At 40.8% G+C, this 16,454-nt stretch overlaps 1 long non-coding RNA gene across 1 annotated transcript; it reads left to right on the forward strand.

Moving 5' to 3' along the window:
- The first annotated feature begins 324 nt into the window (after positions 1-324).
- Positions 325-11,408, forward strand: LOC133087703 (uncharacterized). Its single transcript, XR_009700437.1, has 5 exons — positions 325-430; positions 7,355-7,467; positions 8,172-8,201; positions 10,561-10,734; positions 11,384-11,408. It is a non-coding gene; the product is annotated as an uncharacterized LOC133087703 (long non-coding RNA).
- The last annotated feature ends 5,046 nt before the right edge of the window (positions 11,409-16,454 follow it).

Below are 16,454 nucleotides of genomic sequence, written 5' to 3' on the forward strand. Positions count from 1 at the left end.
TTATAAAAGGCGGAGGCGCGGGGGCGGGGCCTGACGACGCCACGCCCACCAACAGCGAACGCCGATTGGCCAGCTGCAGCCGGGCACGGGGGGGAGGTCAGCGCCCGTCTGCGCAGTCACGGCTGCCGGCGAAGGGTCTGGAAGCGAGGGGGCTGCTGACGTCTGCGGCCCCAGCGTCGTGCGCAGTCGGGCCAAGCGCGGCGACCGGTTCGGGCCGGTGTGGGAGCAGAGAAGTTTCCCGCCGAGTGGTCGCCAGACACCTCTGCCGAGTTGTGGCGGCCGGGCGGGGTCGCAGGGCTGTGGAGGCAGGGAGCCAGGTCGGCTGCAGGCCCGGCTGGGGCGCTCGCCCTCCCCCTCTCTTTCTCCATCCCCTCCCCTCCCCCACGCTCACGTGCTCCTGACCCCAAAGCGAGCGACGATTGCCCAGCAGGTAAAGGTTGCTTGCTGGGAACCCGAATGCAATTACCTCATTTTGAATTAGGATGTGTTTCCCCCTTTTTGGCGCGCACGCCCTCTCCCCACGCCTCCTTTCTTGGTCTGCAAACTGAGGCAGTGGGGAGACCCTCATCTGTTCCTCTTTGCGACTCCATTTAATTTGCGGAAGGAAACCGCGAATGGGAGGAAAGGTGACGGTCCAGAGGCAGGTGGTGTGACTGACTTTGCATTCTGCCTGGGCGTCTCGTAGCACGTTTGAGGGTGAACGTTAGTCAGGGAAGGGACAGAAGAAAGTGCTTTCACCGGGTGTGCAGTTTTGATCACCAGCAGGCACGTGGCTGGGTCTGTCCGTGGGGTTGCAGACTATCCCTCAGGCGTCCTTGGCTGCCTGTCCTTCCAGAACAGAAAGGGAAATCACAGACCTCCTTACGATGAGGCAGAGGGAAACACCAAGACCTCGCAGCTGTCATACACCCGAATCATTTTAGTGTAAGAGTGCAAGGATGCAAGATTTCCTCCTGAGTCACTCTTAGTTGCCTTAGAATTTACCGGAACACTTAATTGGCAAAAAGGAGAGGTGGCGGTGGAGGGAGGGAGAAGTTAACAGTTAGCTTGAATAAGCTTAGTCTGTGAAGTCTTCAAAAATCATCTTGCTGTAGCACGAGTTAAACGGTTTGATTGGTAAGGACAAGTAGATAACCTCAACTCGAAAATGATTTGATATCAGATAACATGATTAGAACCGTACAGTGGAATATTCTAGTGGTTTTCCCTCAAGCGTCTAAGTAGACAGCGAGATTAACAGCAAGGTATTAGACTGCAAATATTCTCTCTGCTTTGCATTAGAACTGTTAAAAGAAAATGGGGACTAGTTTACCATATTCTTACGATGAGCTGCCAGTAGTTGGAGCTCCCAGTTTGACTTGGAGAGTAAAACCTGCAATTATTGCTAAAGAGGAGAGCCATGTACTCAGTTATGGAAAGGAAAATCATTTAGATTTCAGTAATAAATACTTGAAAGCATGTTTGTGAAACGTAAGAATATAGTTTTTCTCAAGCCTATGCTCTTCATCTCTGAAAGAACTTTGCATATTTCCTACAGCTATTTTCACTTTCTGATGGTTCAGTACTTATTTATTAAATATGTGTAATATGCAGACACTTGCTTTTTCTTGCTAATTTAAACCTCAGTATGTTTTTCACTTAGAACCTTGGATGGTAGAATTCACTCATAGTGGAAAAGACAGGAGTTCTGACTCAGAGGCAGCAAGGAGAGAGAGCTGGGCTTGTGTCAGGATACATAGTTAGAGTCTCAGCTTCACCAGTAAATGCTAAGTAACTGCTGGGGCAGTCGCATCCCACCTCCCTGAGCACCAGTTTCTCATCTCTATTAAGAGTAATGAATGTGTTTTTCTTGCCAGCCTCACTGTATATTATGGGAATCTTTCGTGAAAGGCCTTTGCAAATTTTAAAGTACTATACAAAAGTTTGTTTTTTCTTTAAAATTTGCGTGTGCGTGGAAGAAGGAAATACCTGGAAGCATAGCTATTCAAGGTAGAAAAATCATTAAAGGATTAATTCAGGGTTTATTAGGTTATAAATGTGTATATACTAGTAAAATTCAAGATAACGTCACAGCTTTGTGGAGTATCAAGCTCGTAATAGATACTTAATAAATGTTCTCTGGGTAAAAAACAAATAAGAAAATAAGTAAACTGTTTAGGATTTGAACTTTTTCAGAGATCTTCAAGCCAGAAAAGTTTAATCATCTCCATACATTCACGACAGTGAATGTATGTCGTGAATGTATATGTATATCCATGTAAGTAACTGGTTTAAATATAGACTATTCCAGATGTTTCTTGTAAGTTTTTAATGTAACTATTTGCTTTTTTTGCAAACCATTTCCGATTGACAACTGAAGTTAAGGCAGGCAGACATACATTTAAAGCGAAAACTGCAGTGTTTGATGACTTCCCTTTTTTGCTGTTGTTGCGAGTGGCTTTTAGGTAAATGGGATTGCTTAATATGAAGATGACACATGCTTTCCATTCTGCGTTGGAGGAAGAAACAATGCAGTAGGATGTAAATACTGCACAGCAAAACCTCAGCTTGAGAGTGGCTTGATGAACTACACACACATTTCCCATGTTGAGTCTACCGTGCCCTTTACTGGAGAGGCTGTCTGCTGAGCGCGTTAGTGGTGGAAGCTTGCAGGGTGGTTCTTGAACTTTTTGTATCTAAAAAAATTTAAGTTACAGAAGAAGGCAAACAAAAAAATACAAGTTTTTAGTAACACCAAAAGGAGATTACGGAAAGCAAAAGTGTCCCCTGCCATACTTCTCTCTTCCGCACCCACTGTATGTTATTATTAATAAAAACTATTATTATTATCCAAAAATATTTATACATAATAACTTTCATACTTATGTTTTAGAAATTTAGGAAACAAGATATATGCTTTAAAAGAAAAGGATCATTCTGTGTATTACTCTGTGCTTTACTTTTTTGGTCAGTAAGATATCTTAGTTCCTAAATTTGTAAAAGCTGTAAACCTGTTGCTTACCTCATGAAATCTTAAATTGGTGAGAAGTTTAAAAAAAGGAAAAAAAATAGGAAATTAAGTGCCCTGTGTCAAACGGTGTGATGAGTAATTGGAAATAATGAAAACTTTTAGTATCCTAATTGTTGAGTGCATTTGAGGAAGTGTGACACCTGTCTTGTCATTTTGTCTGTCTTTTTTGTCCTTTTTTTCTTTTTGGTCTTATTCTCATTTAACTTTAATTGGTGGAATATTCTTTTAACAGACGGAACATATGACCCCACAATGAATGAATTTATGACCCCACAGGATTATGTACTCTACTCTTCACTCCGAATATGGTCTGAGATTTAAAATTCATAATTTTAAAATTCATAAGGTAAATTTCTTACTAAGTAAAGCACCTGGATTCTCTTTGGAAACCCACAACAGGAGCATCACAAATTTTTTTTTCTTCCCGAATAAAAATCCTAATGTATATTGAAATACCTCTAGTAGGTTCCTGTAGGTAAAGAACACTTAGTATGAAGTCTAGGTTTGGGGGACCATTTCCAGTATCTGCCTCTTGCTGCTCTCTTCTGTGACAGTGGACCACATGGAATCTCAGGGGAGAGTAGGCGATTAGAAATACTTTCTGATGAAATAAGTTACATAGATGGCATATTGCCTTATTAACTGCAGAGATAAAACTAGGGGTTTCTTTCCTGGCATTTGTTGTCCTGGGATTTTAATTTCTGTGTGCAGAATTTTGTCAAATCATGAAAATGTCAAGTGTCTATTGATTACTGTTTTGAAATCTTGGGATATTGGCATCATAATATACAAGATTTCAAAGGTCTATATGATATCAGTTGCAGAGAATCTTTTTTTTTTTTAAGTGTGAAGAAAGGCTTCTTCTCATCTAGTAAATAAGGAATCCATTTGCACTGGTATTTCCAGCTTGCTGACTGTTCGTATATAGGGAGTATTAATTCATTTTAGACACTGGCTTTCAAAGGTCTTTGATCCATGGACTACTTTGCAAGAACCTAAAACCTCGTGGATTTTCTCTCCCAAACACATTTTTTTAAACCAACAAAAATTCCCAAATCTTAACCGAATTAACTGATAAAAGAACAATGCTTTCAAGGAGATACCAGTAGGCCCTGACCCAACTGGCTCGTTATAAATGTTCAAGTCCTCAATGCTGAGCTCATGTCCTCAGCTTCAAAAGACACAGTACTTTTGCCTTTATTTTCATAAATTATCCTTAGGAGAGCAGGATGGTTGGAGGGTTTGTCCATAATTGGGATACTTGCCTTTAGTTCCCAGTTCCTGGCATTATTTTAGTTATGACCCCAGGCAAATTGCTTAGCCTTCTTGTGCCTAGGCTTCATATCTTCAGGGTGGATGTGATTATAGCAGCCTTCCTTTGCGAGGAAGTGAAAAGAAAACATGGCGGGGACTGCACGAGTGTCTGGGTTGATGATAGCTCATAGTGCCCAGGCCCGGTGTTCAGCAAAACTTTGTAGTAGGACTGGTTTCTTCCAGGTGACTCTTTTTCCCATTTTGTTGTTGCTTTCCTAGCACCCACTGTTTGCTGCTGCCCTTAGGGTGGCAGGTCTTCCATTCAGGTGGAAGGGTTGAATCAGCAGGCCCAGAGTGTCTACCAGTCAAGAAGCACCAGGACAAGTTCTGGCTTGCTTCAGCGTAGGACGCACTGTGTTAAGGATGGGGATGGCCAGTGGAGGGCTCTTCTGTCTGTGGTCCTGTCCCTGGGAGGATGCATCTGCTCTCCACCAGGCGCTAGGCCCTGGCCTCTGCGCCATCACTGCCTGATGCCACAGCTTTCTCGGTGTCTGTTCATCCACTGGGTTCCCTGGTGCTCCCTTTTTGCTCTTCCAAATGCCCCATTGGGAACATCAGGGATGTAAGGTTACTTTTTGAAATGTTTTAAGTTCTTCCTGAAAAATGTTTTGGAAATGTCTAGCTCTTCACATGCTGACATTTCCATCTATTGATATTTTGAGAGAATGCTCCGCTATCTTCACAGGGTGAGTTCTCTCTACATTAGATATTTGGTGAAAATTCATTTATTTTTCTCAGTGCAGTGTAGGAAGGATGTTAAGTTGCCTCTGGTGGTTCTCCCTGTTCCTTTCTAAGTACATTCCCCTCTCCCCCCTACCGTCCCCCTTTCTCATCATAGCGAAGCTTTCTTATTTGGAGACTTACAGACTTTCAGTGCTTCAATTATTTTATCTCTTTCAGTTAATGCAGTGTACATTTGGTTTCATATTCTTCAAGAGTTTTAAAATAAATTTTAAAATAAACCTAGCGAAGGTGAGCATAGTCACCTGGCCTAGCCAAGCCTAGATCAGCCGTGTTTAACCCAGCAGCATGAGTCAGTTTCATCAAAACTGCTTTGAATTCATCTTATTAGAAGTCTTCATTTTCTGATATGTTTGTTTATATCTAGTTTCAAGGTTCTGCATCCTTGTTGCTTTCTTCATGAACTGCAGACTGATCTCTCATCTTGAGTAATAATCTTTCTTAATCATTTAGAACTTGTTCCAGATGCAGTAGAATTTTAGGGTTTTTTTTTTAAACTTCTTTTTTTTCCTGATTAATAAGTTTGCGCACTCTTCCTATCCGTTCTTTAGCTTCTTGTGAAAGCAGTTATATACTTCCCCGAAGATGGGAATTGTCATCTGAAGCATCTTTTTAGTGCTGTCTGAAGTTGTTCTTCGCTTTTCTGGTGCACTTTAAAGGCTGTTTTGCTTGTAGTTACTTATATTGGATGGGTTTCGATGAATCTTTCAAAGGCTGAATATTTCTTGAATGTCAACTTGTTCTAAATGCTTAGATTTCTCTTTGCTATGTTCTTTTGTAAAGGTCTGTATTTTAAGCCTAAGCAAGGAGTTGGAGATTTCCACCTCCTTATTATTGGCCTCTATTGCTGATAGTTTGTTCTTGAGTCTGGTCTCCATTAAAGTTGGTTCACGTCCTTCAAATTCTTTTTGAATTAGGTTAAACTTGGCAAAATTTTGATGTCTTTTCTCCAGAAGGGCAGGAACTTCAGTAGCTAGTTCTCTGTCTTTATTTGCGTAAGGTAGGCTTTTAATTATTAGAAATCTGGCTGACTATAAATAACACCATCTCCCACAGTAATCTGTGGGCTCTAGGTCTAGTTTAATGTTCTCTAGCAGGGCGGACACTGGCTGGTACAGCGTGTCCAGAACCAGGGCAACACAGAGCCTCGTGGCCATGAGCAGACCCCCTAGGCTATTCTGAGCCAATGCAGGTTGCCGGGACTCTGATGGCTGCACAGAGTGTAGACCACACCTGCGAGCGTGTGACCGTGTGCCCGGAACCAGTCCTGTGTCTGGTAACTAGGGTAGACCTCAATGCAGGGGAGGTAGAGGGGGCAAGTACAATATATTATTGGCTAATGCTTTTTTTTCTCTTGACTACCTTTTCATTCTGTGCCCCTGGAGGTCTTATGTTACCCAAACAGGCCACAGAAAACTTCCTGCTCTCAGAGCCCCTCCACGTCAGTATGGCCTTGAACGTATGTGGGAAAGGATGGGGGACAGATTATGGAGGACACTAGAGAGGCTTCAACTTCACCAATTTCACCTTTGAAAAATAAGAAATAATTGGAATTTTAAAAAGTTTTCACTCCTCAAGAATGTGCAGTCCAACTGTGATCAGAGAAAACATGATTTTTTCAAACTCTTGCATGTGGCGAAACGTTGGATGATACAGAAGCCCTTCAGGGTGCTTCTGTTCAGAATTATCATCTCTGGAGGTATTAGATGTTGGATGCAGCTTTTCCTCACAGAAGTTGGCCCTTAGGCCGTGGGAGATCCAAGCTTTGTCTGGCTCACTTGACAGGTCAGTCTTTTTGGCGATGAGCCTGCAGGTTGGCTGGGAGTTCGCTGGCTTTGGCTGGGCTGGGCATTTCACCTGACTCGGCTGGGGTCACTTCTACGGCTTGGAGTACGCTAGAGATTGGTCAGTCCGGCGCGGTGAGGCTGGGTGGCTCTGCAGGTCTTGGCTGGATTTCTCATGTGTCTTGAGCTCAGCTGATACAGGCTGGTGTCACTCAGTGCTTGGCTCTGCCCCTTGAATCTCTCATCCTTGTCTTGTGATCTGTGGTGAAACCTGGTCTGTCCTGGCAGAGCACAGAACAGCCAGTGTTTTGGCTGTGAGAGCAGTTACCCAATTTGCATTTTTAAAAATTCAGCCTGACTGTGAGATGTCGGCATTTCATTTGGTGGCCTTTTCTCTTCTTGAAGACATGATCCTGAGGGAGACTGTAGGTTTTCCGGAATTGGGATATGGAGTAGGCGTTGATATAGTCACCCATTGCTTCTCTTTCTGTGGCTTGGTTCACAGGTCACTGTGAAGTTGGGACACGTGAGTTGGCAGAGATGAACTCTTTTTGCAGTGCACACCAACCCAGAGACGGCTAAACGAGCATTCCCGAAGACCTGCACTCGGCTGACCAGGTGAGGAGAAACCCCTCGCAGCATACACTGTCCAGTGGGAATGACGACGGCTTGGGTGTCCAAGACACTGATTCAGCAGGACCAAATGCTGAGTAACTGCGGGATTCCAGGGAAGCCTCTTCATATTTGCAGGTCTCCATTTCTCTCTCTCTGAAGAGCAGGAAATATGTGAGTAAACTCCATATTTTGAATCTGGTGGGGCTCAAGCTGGTGTGAAAAGTTCATCTTTGGCAGGACTGAGACAGTTTTTTTCCAAGAGTGCTAATTTTTTTTTTTTAACATATTGTAGAGTTTTCTTGAAAGACTAAATCAACATTTATGTCAAGGTGCAAGGAATTATGCTCTGAGTCATTCTTCCTGCTGTCTTTCCAAAAGGTGATAAGCCTTTAATTCTTGTCCTGAAACACCCAGCTGCAGCTGAGAGCTACAGAATTTCAGTCAGCTTGTCAATTTGTTCTGTATCTTCTCTCTTCCACCTCTGGGAGACCCTGGCTGCCCTGCCCCTCGGGGAACATCATGATCCCTTGGGCTGGTGGATGACTGTAGCAAACCTGAGGGACTGCTGGAGGGAGGTGTGTCTGCTTTGGGAGACTACCACCTGGGTGGAGTGTCTCCCTTTTTTTTTTAAACATTAAATACTTAATGTTTGTTTGTCGTATAATATATAAACAGACCTTCTTAGCAGACTGTTTTTTTATTTTAAGGAGAGAAGAGCTTATGAACTGGATGAAAAGGTAAGAGTGTGTGTGTCAGTTGGTTTGGGGGAGGGTAGAGAAGTGGGCGGGTGATGGTGGCTATCAGATGTTAGAAAGCTTAGCAAAGGCGTGAGTTTCAGCTGGTCAGGAGAACTTTCTCTGAGGGTCTCCCAGATCTAAGCCAGGGAATTTTTATAGGAATATCAAATTGACTTTCTGTTTGGGAAGAGGGTTTTCTGTCAGCCTTCTTTGCAGCATCTGCTTGTTTGTCCCTTAAATGCTGAAGTTCCTTAGATGTCTTCTGTTTTGGCTCTGCATGTTCACGCTATGCAGTCACTCCCAAAACTCAGCTGCGGTCTGTGTGCTGATGAATGTCCGTGCTTGTCTCTCTCCTCATCTCAGACCTTTTTAGCTAATTGTCCATTAGCTTGATTCACCTAGATGACTCACAGGCGGTTCAAGTGAACTTGTTGAAGACAGCATTTCCCATCTTTGCACCTAAACCTGTTTCTTGGCCTTTGTTCTCTATCTCAGTTACCAAAGACAAATTGAGTTTATCTTTGAGTTCCACCCTCTCCCAGTCTCATATCAAGTTTATCCTGCCTATTAATTTTACTTCTTAAATGTATCTTGAGACTATAAACTTCTCTTTACTCCATTTCCACTTTCCTGATTCTCTCTTCATCTCTCTTATGGATCCAGGCAAAACTTCTAATTGATCTCTCACCTGCTAATTGATCCTCTCTAATGAATGATCTGTTTTCAGGCAGCATGATTATACTAAAACACTTGTCTGGTCATTATTGCTTTTCTGATTAAAACCGCTAATGGCTTGTCATTACCCTTAAGATAAGTTCCAGATTCCTTAAATTGCCCTACAAGATCCTTTCTATCTGGCCCCTGAAAGCCTTTCATTTATTACATGATCTTCTATTACTGCTGCCTTGCTCTCTATGCCCCTACCTACTGAATATTTTGTAGTTCCTTCCACGTGCTATGCTTCCTCTTTGCTTTAGCCATTTGCTCATGCTGTTCCCTCTACTTGGACCTTTTCCCATTCTTTCCACTCTTTATCTAACTTTCTTCTGTATGATTCATACTCTTCCAGGTATCGCTTAAATGAGCTTTCTTTGTGTACACCACCTACACACTTTTCTTCCCTCCACTGACATATCTGGATAAGGTGCTCCTCTTAAGTGCTGTCATAGCACCTGTTAATTTACTTACCATGATGAATTGTAATTGCCTGGTTTCTTGTCACTATTCATCACTAGACAATTTCTCTTCCTCCTCCCTCTTCTCTCTCCCTCCCCCTCCTTCTTCTTCTTCTTCTTTTTAAAAATTATTATATCCTGGAACATAGAGAATCCTCAGTAAATATTTGCTGAGGGAATGGATGGGTGGACATACAAATGAGTGAATGAGTGAATGAATGCATGCATGGTAACTTTCCCAGGGCGTTTGACATCTGTTACCAGTGTAACTTGTGCCAGAGGTTCATATGTTCTCCATATCTGTAATTAAATTCCTATTGTAACCTTATAAACTTTCCATACTAACATTGAACTTTGCAGTGTTTGTAAGTTTTCTGTTCTTTCTGTTGGTATTTTTTCTGTGTGCAGTTTATGAGATAATCTATTTGTTGGTTTTCTTAAAAATCTGACTTTTACCTATTGTAAATAGGTTTACAGGTTTAGAGGCTATTCATTTAAAACATTATGAACGTGTGAAAAATCTCACATTTCCTCTAATAAAAATGTTTAAAAAAAAAAAAACCCACAGGATTAAAAAGGTCATATGGTATTATCATTTGTTTTCCTTTCACTGTCTCTTACCTTATATATTTGAATGAAGCCATATAGATGTGTATATGTGTGTGTGTGTGTGTGTGTGTATTTGTCTTAATTAGACAATTTAATAGTAAATGAGATCTAATATAAAAGTAGTTTGTTTCTTGTTTTTAGGAATTTCCAGTTTGGACCATTATGTAATAGGTTGCCTCTTTTTTGCTTCTGTCAGACAAATGGACTGAGGCCTAACGCATTGTAGATTTTAGAAAACAGAACATTTCCTAATGGTTTTAAAACTTGCATAATGATAGAAAATAATTTCCTTTATACTTTCACTGCTTTAAAACTCTGAATTTCTGTTCGCATATAAGCAGTATTGCATTATTTGGATTGTAATGTTCAACTTATTATAACATTATAATATGTAATATGTACAATTATCAGTTTAGATAATTTTCTTAGGTTCAGGAAGAGGAAAACAAGTAAGAAAGCCTTATTAAGAGTATGATCAATTGGGTAGCACTTAAAAGAGTTCAAAGAATTTTCTGGATTTCTGCTTTGAGGTCTTGTCTTGAGCCCGTGCAATTACCTCCTCTTTGTCCCCACAGTCCACTGAAATGGGAAGAAATTAAACAGAGAGAAGAAAAGAAAAGAGGAAACTTTGTAGGACTGCTGTAAAAGAGAAAAGTGTACCACTGACGTATAAGAAATATGGAACTTGGGGAATATGTGAAGCAGAAAGGACCAAATGGAAGCAAAAACCTATCGGACTTGAATAGCAGGTAAGTTGGTGCCTCTTGAGAAGTAAGTGGACAGTGTCCTCAGGGTAACCTGAAAAAGTTTCCTTTTTGGAGCAACAGGTTTGAACAAGGGTGTGCTATAGGGGTTATGGGTGACGGGGATATTACATTATTTTAGAAGGTGTACCAGTGATCCACATGCTGTGTTTCCCTGGGTTTTGTTTTATACGGAGAGTGTACGAGATGAAGAGCTTGTAGGCCAAGGAGGAAATAAAAATAAAAGTCAAAGGCTATTTAGAAATTATTAAAATGGGACAGTCACCTACGAAAAGCTGTGGAATGTGGTCAAAGCCATACACAGAAAATAACTTGTCTTAATTTCTTTTAAATTTGAAGTATAGTTGATTTACAATCAACTATTACATTAGTTTCAGGTATACAACATAGTGATTCAGTATTTTTATAGATAATACTCATATGAAGTTATTATGAAATATTGGCTATATTCCCTGTGGTGCACATTACATCCTTGTATCTTACTCATCTTATACCTAGTAGTTTGTACCTCTTAATCCCCTTCGCCTGTCTTGCCCCATTCCTCTTCCCTCTGCCCATTGGTAACCAGTTTGTTCTCTGTATCTGTGAGTCTGTTTCTGTTTTGTTACATTCATTCGTTTGTTTTATTTTTTAGATTCCACATATAGTAGAAGAAAGACTGAAGATAAATGAACCCATCCACGTTTGTCACTCAGTGGTTATATCGAGTGCAGTGTTGAGAAGGCGTGTGAAGGTGAGTCTGTACTGAATGGGGAGCACTGCTGTTAGTGAGTAGTGACTTCAGGGTTCAATGGATTTTTCAGATGAGCTGAGTAAAACTGCTAAGGGTCTGATAATTCCTATATCGCTCCAAAGCACAGAATGACAGGAAGTTTCCCCAGTAATTTTTTTGAGGCAGACATAATTCTGGTCCCCAAATCTGCTGAAGAAAGCACTCAAAAGAAAACTAAAGAAAAAATTCAATTATAAAGATGTAGATACCTTAAATAAAATATTTTAAATACTTCCACTGTAAACAGTTTCAAGTAAGCAGAAACACTCTGCACAGTGAAATACAGAATTCATGGTACCTACAAGTGACAAAAGAAGCTCCCTTGCAGAAATTGAAGAATTTATATTATAATTCACAGATGAGGTGGCGAATAATATCCGCCCGGCTTTGCTGCGTGGGGCAGTTCACAGGGTGGGCAGTGTTGTTGACCTGCTTCCCCAGGGCATGGGGGGAATCACTAGCATCCCCACCAGGAGTCTGAGAACTAGGTGAAAGCTCAAGCAGGAAGTCCAGCACCTGATTTTGAAGGTCAGACTTACATTTGGTATTGGTTGAGTTGGTTATCTGTATGTCTGTCTTATCATGAGATAAGAACTATAATGATTCACCTTTGTTGCCATCTAGTACAGACATTTCCATAAAGCAAGCGCTAAGAAAATCCTTGTTAATTGAATCTAATCACAAGAGCTGTGGAATAGTGGGACACTCACGGGTCTTGGAGACAAGGATTTGGTTTCATTCAAGCCAGGCTGCTAGTGGGTATCTGCTTTTGTCACGTTACTTCCCTCATGACTCGGCTGGGACACCCCCTCTGGGGAGCCTCCTCGATACCCCCGCATCCTGAGCGAGCTCACTTGTGTGCTGCCACAGCCCCGTGCTTCCCTCTTCTGGGGCGGTTCGCTTCTCCTGTGTTTCCTCTGTGAGACAGTGGTGCTTGAGGCCAGAGGCTCTGTGCTTTGCATCCCTGTATCTGCAGAGAACAGCCCTCGTCTGGACACAGTAAGGGCTGACCACACTTGATACATGAACGAAGGATTTAACTTCCCTGAACTTAATTTTTCTCCATTTGAAAAATGAGAACGTTAATAATACATGAGATGAAGTAAGTCAGAAAGAGAAAAACAAATATCTTATATTAACACATATATGTGGAACCTAGAAAAATGGTACAGATGAACCGGTTTGCAGGGCAGAAGTTGAGACACAGATGTAGAGAACAAACATATGGACACCAAGGGGGGAAAACCGTGGGGGGGTGGGGATGGTGGTGTGCTGAATTGGGTGATTGGGATTGACATGTATACACTGATGTGTATAAAATTGATGACTAATAAGAACCTGCTGTAAAAAAAAATAATAATAATAATACAATAATCAATAATCTTCCTTAGAAAATCTGGCCCTTTCATAATAAAGGCAGTAGGTTTTGTTTATTGAACACCTATTATATGTGCCAGACACTGACCAGGCACTGTGTATTATTATCATTCTCTCTTATCCTTCCACGTTTGTGAGGTAGGTGCTATTATCTCCATCTTACAGATGCTTGGAGACGTGAAGAAGCTGCCCCAACTAAATAGCAAGCAAGTCCGGCAGAGCCAGGGTTTGAATCCCAAGTCTGTAATTGTTCCACTGTAGAATTGATGTTTCTATGGGAAGCTCAGTTTGGGTTGTCGTCAGTAGGTCTCCTCATGGGTACCCTGGCTGTGTAATTATGGTCTGTAAAAGGTTGATCGTGAAAGTTGAGCTGGTGAAATCCAGCCTTGAATACATTGCTGGGCACATGGTAATAGCATGATCAATATAATTGTTGAATGAAATAATGAATTAGTTAATTAACAGAAAACCCGTGAATGTTATTCTTAGTAATTTATGTAATAAACCAAGAGATTGTTTATATGTGTGTGATTCAAGAGTGTTTAAATACCCACAACTTCAGTTCAGATGACGTGCAAATATTCCTAGGAAGGTAAAACTGGAATTTGATTTTCATTTAGTGAGTGAAAAAACGTGAAATAAAAGGATTGGCTAGTCATCTGGGGATCTCATTAAAAATGAAAATCCCTATATTCCATTCCCAGAGTTTGTTATTTTTATACTCTCCTCTTGTGGATGTGAAATAAAATGCTTTGTAAATTGTGGAGTGCTGTACACACTTAATATATTACCAAGAAACTGTGTGTGTGTGTGTGTGTGTGTGTGTGTGTGTGTGTGTCCCATGAAGGTGGAGAAAGTATCCTTTGGGATCTGTTGAAAGTGAAGGAAGAGAACAGTTAAGAGACTCAGTTAAATCAGAAAAGAAAGGGGCTCTTTCATTCAGTGAAAGGAATGTTTCTTTTGTCAGTATCTCCCCCCAGAAGCAAGTCTGGTTGACTAAAATTTAACAAAGAGATCCCATTGGTGTGTTTGGTTATTTCGCGATTGAGGCATCCTGGGTTACCCCAGGTGATAGCAGTGTATTGTCACTATGTACACGCAGTCTGAAGGGAGAGCCAGGAAACTCTGAGCAAGGCTGCAGTGCTCAAAATCTGGCCCAGCTCTGGGAGCCAAGGGTGATTCTACTTGTCTATCATGCTTGTGACTCAGCACTCCTCTCCTTGCTTCCCTTTGTAGATGTCTTCCTATTCCATAATTGGTTACTACTTTTGTCTCTCCTTGTTTCTGCCTAATGGCTTCTGCTTACTGCCTTCTGTCTTTAAAAATACCAGTAAGCAACATTTATTGAGGCTTACTGTGTGCCAAGCAGAATTTCACCTTTATTCTCAGAACAACCTTTTGAGGTAGGAATAAGGTGTCCTTCTTATCTGAGTGTTCATTACTATAGTCTCCACACTGAGTGCACAGGGATGCTAAGGCCATCAAAATAGGAAAACATCCACTAATGAGTTGAAAGCCAATGCATTTTACACTCAAAACCCTCTCCCCACTTCATAGTAGTCTTCGTAATTAACAATCACTAACATACAATGCACATGTAATGCAAAGCCTAATAGCAAAATTTGCAAAAGATGCAGAATGTCATAAAGTCGATGTCAATAGGAAAGTCATTGGTAAAAGACCGAGAGTGTGGCCAGTTAACAATTAGAGAAGAGGAACTCGACAAGGTCTGTGTTAATTTTGCTGCTTGAGAACCAGTTTTGCTGTTCTGAAATACATTTTGGAAATCTTTGGTATGTGCACTATTATATAATTGAGTGTAGGCATTAACGTAGGCCAGATTTTTATCCTTTTCAGGTCTGTCAGGCTTTCATGGAATAAGAATTAGGCTTCTGGAACATAACGTCAGTGATTTTTGACTGATATATGCTCATGGGGTTAGGGAAACGTGAATACTTGGAGTCCTTAAAAACTGAGGGTCATCTAAGATCTATAAATGATGGAGCTGTGACTATTAGTAGGCCCAAATGGTGTCTTTGGCTTTCACTGTAAAGTCCTGCTAATAGCATCTTACTTTTATATAGGATATTACAATTCGAGATTATTTTCACGTACATTATCTCATTTCATGGTTATTTATAACTATAAATATATAAACATTGGGGTGCATGTATCTTTTTGAGTTATAGTTTTCTCCAGATATATGCCCAGGAGTGGGATTGATGGAACATATGGTAGCTCTATTTTTAGTTTTTTAAGGAACCTCTGTACTGTTCTCTGCAGTGGCTGTACCAATTTACATTCCCACCAACAGTGTAAGAAGGTTCCTTTTTCTCCACACTGTCTCTAGCTTTCTTTTTTTTCTTTTTTTGGCTGCACTATGTGGCATGAAGGATCTTAGTTCCCTGACCAGGGGTAAAACCCGCGCCCCCTGCAGTGGAAGCGTGGGGTCTTAACCACTGGACTGCTAGGGAAGTCCCTCTCTAGCATTTATTATTTGTAGACATTTTGATGCTGGCTATTCTGACCTGTGTGAGGTCATACCTCACTGTAGTTTTGATTTGCATTTCTCTAGTAATTAGCAATGTTGAGCATTTTTTTTCATGTGCCTGTTGGCCATCAGTCTGTCTTCTTTGGAGAAATGTCTATTTAGATCTTCTGCCCATTTTTTGATTGGGTTGTTTGTTTTTTGGATATTGAGCTGTATGAGCAGTTTGTATATTTTGGAAATTAATCCCTTGTCAGTTGAATTGTTTGCAAATATTTTCTCCCATTCTGTAGGTTGTCTTTTCATTTTGTTTATGGTTTCCTTTGCTGTGCAAAAGCTTTTAAGTTTAATTAGGCCCCATTTGTTTATTTTTGTTTTTATTTCCATTACTCAAGGAGATAGATCCAAAAAACATTGCTGCGATTTATGTCAAAGAGTGTTCTGCCTATGTTTTCCTTGAGGAGTTTTATAGTAATCTGGTCTTACATTTAGGTCTTTAATCTATTTTGAGTTTATTTTTGTATATGTGTTAGAGAATGTTCGAATTTCATTCTTTTACATGTAGCTGTCTAGTTTTTCCAGCACCACTTATTGAAGAGACTGTCTTTTCTCCATTGTATGTTCTTGCCTCCTTTGTCATAGATTAATTGACCGTAAGTGCGTGGGTTTATTTCTGGGTTTTCTATCCTGTTCCATTGATCTATATGTCTGTTTTTGTGCCAGTACCGTACTGTCTTGATTACTATAGCTTTGTAGTATAGTCTGAAGTCAGGGAGCCTGATTCCTCCAGCTCTGTTTTTCTTTCTCAAGATTGCTTTGGCTATTCAGGGTCTTTTGTGTTTCTGTAGAAATTTAAAAAAATTTTGTTCTAGTTCTGTGAAAAATGCCATTGGTAATTTGATAGGGATTGCATTGAATCTGTAGATTGCCTTGTGTAGAATGGTCATTTTAACAATATTGATTCTTCCAATCCAAGAACACAGTATATCTTTCCATCTGTTTGTGCGGTCTTCAATTTCTTTCATCAGCATCTTATAGTTTTTTGGAGTACAGGTCTATTGTCTCCTT

The sequence above is a fragment of the Eubalaena glacialis genome, chromosome 3 (assembly GCF_028564815.1).
Source record: "Eubalaena glacialis isolate mEubGla1 chromosome 3, mEubGla1.1.hap2.+ XY, whole genome shotgun sequence".
In the NCBI taxonomy this organism is placed as follows: Eukaryota; Metazoa; Chordata; class Mammalia; order Artiodactyla; family Balaenidae; genus Eubalaena; species Eubalaena glacialis.